The following is an 8,708-nucleotide window of genomic DNA, read 5'->3' as shown; positions in this document are numbered from 1 at the left end:
CTGCCAGCTTTGATCATTCTCCTCTGACCTCTCTCATCAACAAGACATTTTTGCTCAGAGAAATGGTACTCACCGTATTTTTTTTTCACCATTCACTGTAAACTTCAGACTGTGTGCATGAAAATCCAGCGATCAGCAGTTTCTGATTTACTCAAACTGCCCCATCTGGCAGCAACAATCATTCCACAGTCGAAGTCACTTGGATCATATTTCTTCCTTATTCTGATGTTTGGTCTGAAAAAGAACTGAACCTCTGGATCAAGTCTGCATGCTTTTATGCTTTGAGCTGCTGTCACATGATTGGCTATTAGATATTTACATTAACAAGCAAGTATACAGGTTACCCAATAAAGTAGCCACTGGCTGTATATTTGGAAGCCTAACTGAATGCTGTAGTTTGCTATTATGTATTGAGAGAGGGTTTCTTTAACAATTTCACAACACATTCTGGTGATATTAAACCTGGTTATATTTCTTTATATTTCCTATCATCCATGGGAATCGATTCAGGATGATTCCTACTGAATGTGTGCAAGCTATTGAGGTTACTTACCAACCCACCAACATTAACATCCTGGTTTAATTTCAGGTGGTCTCAAATTGTAGCAGCTCACGCACTTATACTGATATAAGGAGTAAGATTTCGAGGTGGTCATATCATCTCAGTTCTTCATTAGCTTCCTGCATATTCTTATGAAGAAATTGTATGACATTTTAAATTAAATTTCCGAAAAAGGATTCTGCAGTAGGTTCTCAAATTCTCTACTCCTGGTTTCTCTGAAACATTTAAGCTAGTTGGTATTATTTTCATCTGAACATCTGGAGTATTTTATTATGAAAATATTATTTTTGATACAAGACCACTTCAAAATTGGCTGCAGTTAAAACATTTTCTGAAGTTGTTGGCAGCCATACCAAGTAGTGAGTTCAGTATTCTATATCAAAGGATTCTGGAATTTTAAAAAATACTCTATATTTCAGATATTATTTCCTATTTTGGTAATATTTGTGCTTAATTATCTAATCAGAACTGAATTTTCAAACAAAATTAATTTAATTGCTTAATTTTGACAATTTTGAGAAAGTGGATTGTTAAGAGTATTGATTTTCTGAACACATGCCAGGAATTTCCTCAAGAAATTTTCCTGTCTGGTTGTTGCAACCCTTGTAGAATATCAGCAGAAACTCCGGATCTGTGTGTAAATGAGGTTTTTGCCAAAAATTACAATAAACAACAAAAGGAAGAAACCAAATCCTCATCCATCCCTAGGAGATACATTCAGCAATGTCAGAAATTTAACTTTAATGCTAGTTCGATATTTTATCTCTTAAAAAATGTTGTAGAGTTTATGGAACAATGAACTGTCATTATAAGGAATAAGTCAACAATGGAAAAGTTCCTTGTGGTGAAAGAAATCGGCATGTGCACCCTATCTCTAGTTTTAAATCCATACTGGGGTTTCCTTTCAGACATATTCCTGCATGAATGTTTATACAGCCTGCTGAAAGGACTAATATCATTAGTGAAGAGGCTCGCTCGCTAGATATTGAATGTCAGGGCTTGGCTAGTAAGCTGGTTCTGATCCTGATCAGAAATCATCAGTGAAATTCCTGATGCTCTAATTCCTGGCAAGGGAATGGATAAAGGTAGCCTGTAATGAGCTGAGATTTCCAGTGGTATTAAAAGGCAGCATTGCTGAAGATAACATTGATCCCAGGCAAGGAAAACTCCAACTGCTGACTATTAAACGGAGTCATACAGCGCAGAAGCCCATTAGGTTCATGCTGATCTCCCACTTAATTTCCCTTTATTGCCACCAAGCCCCATCACCCCAGGTTCTGTTGCTCACCTTCACAATCAGACTGATTTAATGGGCAATTTATCAACTAACCAATAGAGGGGGAGAGAGAGATCCAAAATGATAGGAGAAGACAGGAGGGGGAGGGATGGAGCCAAGAGCTGGACAGGTGATTGGCAAACGGGATATGAGAGGATCATGGGACAGGAGGCCCAGGGAGAAGGAAAAGGGGGAGGGGGGAGAAAAACCCAGAGGTTGGGCAAGTCAGAAGGACAGAGTGAGAAAAAGGAGGAGAGAGAAAGAATGTGTGTATATAAATAAATAACGGATGGGGTACGAGGGGGAGGTGGGGCATTAGCGGAAGTTAGAGAAGTCAATGTTCATGCCATCAGGTTGGAGGCTACCCAGACGGAATATAGGGTGTTGTTCCTCCAACCTAAGTGTGGCTTCATCTTTACAGTAGAGGAGGCCGTGGATAGACATGTCAGAATGGGAATGGGATGTGGAATTAAAATGTGTGGCCACTGGGAGATCCTGTTTCCTCTGGCAGACAGAGCGTAGGTGTTCAGCAAAACGATCTCCCAGCCTGCGTCAGGTCTCGCCAATATATATAGAAGGCCACATCGGGAGCACTGGATGCAGTATATCACCCCAGCCAACTCACAGGTGAAGTGTTGCCTCACCTGGAAGGACTGTCTGGAACCCTGAATGGTGGTGAGGGAGGAAGTGTAAGGGCTGGGAGCTATTCTAGGAGCAGGAGGAGAAGAGGGGCTTGTGCTGGTGGGAGACAGTAATGAGTGCTGTGAAGTGGCCAAAGGCGGTGGACAACCAGTTCTTTCCCTATGGCGTTCTCAAAGACGATTGTCCAACCTGGTGGCTAGGGAGATCAAGGAATCCAGGCTGTTGGCGTAATCTCTTGCCACCAACTCGTCTTTCACCACATCGCTGAGGCCATCCCGAAATACCCCTTGGAGTGCCTCAGCGTTCCGCTCTGAGTCGGCCACTAACGTCCGCAACTCCACGGAATATTCGGCAACACTGCGTGAGCCCTGATGGAGAGTGAGTAGGTGCTTAGCGGCATCTTTACCACTGATGGGGTGGTCAAAGATCATTCTCATTTCCGCGATAAAGGTGGGGAAAGAAGAGCAGATATCCAGTTGATTATCCCAGACAGCTGTAGCCCACGCTAAGGCACTTCTCTGCAACAACCCCGTGATATAAGCTATCTTTGACTTATCCATGGAGAACGTGGATGATTGCTGTTTGAACACCAAGGAGCATTGCAGAAGGAAGGCCCGGCACTTCCCCAAATCCCCAGCGTAGTGTTCTGGTTCAGGTACGTGCGGCTCTCTTGGCAGGGGTGTTGCTGACACATAGCGGGTTGCTACTATAGGCTGTCTGGGCTGGTTAGACAGAGTTCCAGGAGTGGATAGGGTAAAATGAGTGGATACACGATCCACCTGGTCACCGATCTTCGTTACGTTAGCAGACAGGGAACGGAGGTTCTCTATGACATCCCGGAGAAGTTGAATGTGCAGACTCAGTAGGGAGCCCTGGCTGGGGAGGGCTTGTTGCAGAGTATATGTGTCCGCTGGGTCCATTGTGGCCAGATCGTTCTGTTGCAATGAGTGAATGAAGCAAACCCAAGTGCAGGACACAGGCACGGAGATTGAGTTAGGATGCTTACGTGGACGTGAACGTTGAACAGCAAACAGGAGGGATCTTGACACGGAGACGGAGTTCATAGGTAAACCTTGAAACTGGAGCAAAACTTAGAACACACAGTCCTAAGTGGCCGGGAAATGTTAGTTACCACACAAGAAAACCAACCATCTAGCGACTAGTGGTTGTAACACCGGGGTTCTTATGCTGCATGTCTTGATGGAAACCAGGTGTGTCATCATCAAAGAAAATTAGAAGCAAATGGGAAATTAACAGTTTGAACCGTGGCACAATCAAAGGAAATTAGGAGAAAGATAGGGAATTAACGATCGGGACTGTGACACTTGGTGCCTGACTCGGTTTGGTCTCAGGTGACCATTGGGGGCATACTTCTCGTTTCGCCTGCCATCCCAGAATCAATCGAACTCTGTCCCTTCTGAAGAGACATTTCTGGTGGAACTCCATGGATGCTGACACCCATTCCTTTGTCTCTGCCTGTTCTGTTTGTGCCCATGGAAAAGCCTCCCACCAACCACCTGCTGGGTTTCCTCGTCCCCTACTTGTCCCTAGTCACCCTTGGTCCCACATTGCGCTGGATTTTGTTACTGGTCTACCCCTTTCACATGGGAGCACTGCCGTACTCACCATGGTGGACCGCTTCTCCAAATCTGTGCACTTCGTAGCCCTTCCCAAATTCCTTACAGCCCATGAGAAAGCCGACCTCCTTGTTCATCACATCTTCCACCTTCATGGTATTCCCTCTGACATTATTTCTGACCAGAGTGCCCAACTCATCTCTCAGGTCTGGAGATCCTTTTGGCAAGCCCTCGGAGCCTCAGTAAACCTGTCTTCCAGCTTCCATCTGCAGACCAATGGTCAAACAGATCAAGCAAACCAGCAAACCACTGCGCTGCACAACCACCAAAAACCCATCATCCGGGAGCACCCATCCCGTTTGGGTCGAGTCCACCCACAACTCCCTGGTCAGCACCACCACCAGAATGTCTCCCTTTGAATGCTCCCTCAGTTACCAATCCCCTCTGTTTCCCGCACATGAAGATGACATTGCTGTGCCTTCTGTTCAGTCCCATCTCCGCCGGTGCCGCAAGATCTGGAAGGATGCACGTGTGGCCCTGCTCCGCTCAGCCGACCGCAACCGGAGGATTGCGGATCACCATCGAATTCCTGCACCAAATTATCGGCAGAAGGTTTGGCTCTTGTCAAAAGACATCCCCCTCAAGAATGAACCCAAGAAACTCGCCCCTCACTACCTGGGACTATTTGAGATTGAGAGTGTCATCAACCCCTCAGTAATCAGACTCAAACCATCCGGATCCATTCACATTCATCCCGTGTTCCACATCTCTCAATTGAAACCTGTATTTGTCAGCCCTTTGTGCCCTCCTGCCAAATCCCCTCCACCCACCCGGATCATTGACGACCACCCAGTGTATACCGTCCGGCGAACACTGGATGTGCACCGCCGAGGCAGGGGCCTCCAGTACCTGGTGGATTGGGAGAGATATGGCCGGGAGGAATGCTCCTGGATTCCCCGCTCCTTCAGCTTGGACTCTTCCCTCCTCTGTGATTTCCATCGAGATAATATGGACAGGCCTGGTGGTTCGCCTGGAGACTCCTGTTGGGGGGGGGGTTGTGGGTATTGTTACGGTCCCGATCGTTAATTCCCTATCTTTCTCCTAATTTCCTTTGATTGTGCCATGGTTCTGACTATTAATTTGCTTCTAATTCTTTTTGATGACAGCACACCTGGTTTCCATCAAGACCTGCAGCATAAGAACCCTGGCATTTCAACCACTAGTCACCAGATCGTTAGTTTTGCCTGTGTGGTAACTAATGTTTCCTGGCCACTTGGGACTGTGTGCTCTAAGTTTTGCTCCAGTTTCAAGGTGAAACTCTGTCTCTCTGTGTCAAGGCTCTGTGTCCAGATCCCTCCTGTTTGCTGTTCAACATTCACGTCCGCGTAAGCACCCTAACTCAATCTCCATGCCTGTGTCCTACACTTGGGTTCGCTTCATTCGCTCATTGCAACACTATTGTCTGCCTGTCACCCAGACAAAACATTCCATACATAAGTGCATTGAGGTAGACCAAAAGATTTTAACAAATACTGAACTTAGTGGTAAAAAGGAAACAGCATGCAGAATATAGTGACACATACAAAATGCTGGAGGAACTCAACAGGCCAGGCAGCATCTACGAAAAAGAATAAACAGCCAATGTTTCAGGCCCACCTGCCTCCTTATACTTCTTCCTCCCCTACCTCCACCTTCTTACTCTGACTTCTCTTTCTTTCTAATCCTGAAGGGTCTTGACCTGAGACATCAACTGTTTACTCTTCTCCATAGATGCTGCCTGGTCTGCTGAATTCCTCCAGCATTTTGTGTGTGTTGCTGCAGAATATAGTGTTGCTTACAATTTGTCAACTATTTTATAATTTAATTAAATTATGAAAGTTATGGCATTTATCCACAGTTCATGTGGCAAGTCCTGGTCTGGGTAGTAATTTTGGCAGCTGTTTCATAGCAGCTTGAAAGGAGGATTTCTTTTGCTGCCTGAGCCTTACTGGAATTGTCAGCTTCAGGTCCAAATGTCACTTCACAGACTTAAATGGGCAATTTTTCAAACATGTACATGTGGATTTTCTAAACAGCAGCCAATGTCTGTCACTCTTCTGTTTAGAAAAGAGAATTCATGGAGCACAGCATAATATATTCAGGCCAAGATGATAAACAACATAAAGCTCTGTGTTTAATCCCTGTGTCATATTATTGTTTAATTAAATACTGAACAGAAAGAAAAAATGTTTCTGTATGCTTGGGGAATGTGAAATCAACTTAATGGTCATATCTAATATAAGAACTCTGAAATTTGTTGAAATTAACACTTGTGAAACTGATCTAAATTAGGTTCCAAAATCTAAGCAGTTTGTGCTTTGGTATAAAATTAGTCGTTTTTTTCATCTCAGAATTTGATATTAAGTTATACTCTGGATTCATCTGCCCTGACTTTTTAGTTGACTGCATACCTTACTTTCTTCCTGCTGCTGGCCTAATAAATGTTGACAGTGCTGCTTTGTGATATATTTTTTCCATTGAATAATTCTGATGAAAAGTTTGATGTAAACCCAAAGAGATGTTTCCACTAAATTAACAAATCAAGAACGAAATTTTCACTAAATTGAAAACCAGGTCATATCAAAACCACAGAGAATGTTCCAAATTATGATATCATGTTGATTAACTGCACATATCGTTCCCAGTATATGTATTCCCTTTACAGCAGATTAACAAAGTACAGATCCTGGTAGGAGTGGAAATAAATGTAGTTTTTGATGATGGGAGCAGAACAGGATGTACAATGATAAGTTTCTCAGAACAAATGAGCTTGTATTGAAAAATTGTAATACGATTGGGAAAAATCAAGTTTCATTTTCCATGATCCCATTGCCTCTTTGAATCTAGTGATTTACACAGTGCTTGACTTGTTTCAGATCCACTATCAAACACTAGCATTATTTAAGTTTTCAGTTGTCCATTTTCATGCATTTTAGCAGCTCTAATGAAAGACCAAGGATGTGTCTCTTTTCACACTCTGTCTGACCTGCTGAGTATTTCCAACATCTTTTACTTTATTTCAGATTTCTGGAATCTGCAGGCTATTTTTGTTCATAATTACTTTAGCAACTGCTTCTCCTGGGAAATCAATGACTGAAATTGTCAACTCTGTTTCCCTTAGCACTGAAACTACCTGAGCCGACATGTTTCCAGCACGAGCTGTTTTCAATTTTATCTGAACTGAATGGAAGACTCAAACATTATACCTGACATTGACCTGCTTTTGTTTCTGGCTTTAGTGAAATTATTAACTTGAACCTAGTTTAGAATTGTCCAATGTAGAAACAACCTTTGACACAACATGAGCTGTGGCAATAAATGAACAGGAACTTTTCATAGCTGATGTTGCAAAGCTTTTTACCTCCTGAAACTTATATCACCCTCTCTGAGCTCTGTGCCCAAAGATTGCAAAGATCTCGGGTCTTCAGGCCCACAGCAGATATCCTGGCTCCCCCGACGACACACAGGTCTCCTACCATGTCACTGAACCTCGATCCACCTGTCTCCAGAGCTCCAAGATCTTAGACTTTCAAATTCGAGCCGGACTCTCAGGCCGAAACCTTGGCATGCCGAACGGTTATGGAAGCCTGAAAGCAGGTCCCATTCTCACAAAGAACCGAAGTCAGTGTGTAACTCCAGGTCAGGGTCTTCAAAAGAACCTTGAAAGGGGAAAATAAAGATATTAAAGATGGAACTAGAGTTGTTTCCGAAGATGCAAGCAAAAGAGTCAATGTTTAGCGCCATTTTAACTTCCAGATAAGAACATAAGAAATAGGAGCAGGAGTCGGCCACCTGGCCCATCGAGCCTGCTCCGCCATTCAATAAGATCATGGCTGATCTGACCTTGGACTCATCTCCACCTACCTGTATTCTCCCCACAACCCTTAAATCTCCTACTATGCAAAAATCTACCTCACCTCGTCTTAAATGTATTTACTGAGGTAGCCGCCACCGCTTTATTGGGCAGAGAATTCCATAGATTCAGCACTCTTTGGGAAAAGTAGTTCCTCCTCTTCTCCATCCTAAATTTACTCCCCCGAATCTTGAGGCTACGTCCCCTAGTTCTAGTCTCACCAACCAGTGGAAACAACTTTCCTGCCTCTAGCTTGTCTATCCCTTTCATAATTTTATATGTTACCAAAAGATCTCCTCTCATCCTTCTGAATTCCTGTGAATACAGACGGTCCCAGGAAATTCAATCTCTGCTCATAGTCTAAACCCCCTCATCTCTGTAATCAAACTGGTGAGCCTCCTTTGCACCACCTCCAAAGCCAGTATATCCTTCCTCAAGTAAGGAGTCCAGAACTCCAGGTTGCTACAGTTGCTACTTCCGTCTGACCAGTCTGTCCGGTTTTTCTGCTAAAAATAATAAGTCCACTGAATACCCCAATCTCCCTTCAGCATGCCGATAGTCTTCCAGCACCAAAGCCACCGGAGACATGGAGGAAGACGAAGATGCCATGATGCATGAGCCAGGAATGGAAAAGAACACTGATACTCATACAAATTTTGAACCCCTTATGCTGAATGAGCCTCAGCTGATAGCTCAATTTGAGTTAAAAGACCATAAGACAAAGGAGCAGAAGTTGGCCATTCGACCCATCGAGTCTGC

General features: G+C 43.9%; 1 long non-coding RNA gene across 1 annotated transcript in view; it reads right to left on the bottom strand.

The window, feature by feature from the left end:
* Positions 1 to 217: 217 nt before the first annotated feature.
* LOC134354652 (uncharacterized) overlaps positions 218 to 8,708 on the bottom strand; it is a 47,629-nt gene continuing 39,138 nt past the window's right edge. Inside the window, exons 2-3 of the long non-coding RNA XR_010019870.1 lie at positions 7,573 to 7,755; positions 218 to 234 (exon numbers count right to left, since the gene is read on the bottom strand). This is a non-coding gene — a long non-coding RNA (uncharacterized LOC134354652). The remainder of the gene's footprint in view (positions 235 to 7,572; positions 7,756 to 8,708) is intronic.

Source organism: Mobula hypostoma, chromosome 12 (genome assembly GCF_963921235.1).
Source record: "Mobula hypostoma chromosome 12, sMobHyp1.1, whole genome shotgun sequence".
Taxonomy (NCBI): Eukaryota; Metazoa; Chordata; class Chondrichthyes; order Myliobatiformes; family Myliobatidae; genus Mobula; species Mobula hypostoma.
This window is presented reverse-complemented; position numbering and strand designations above follow the sequence as displayed.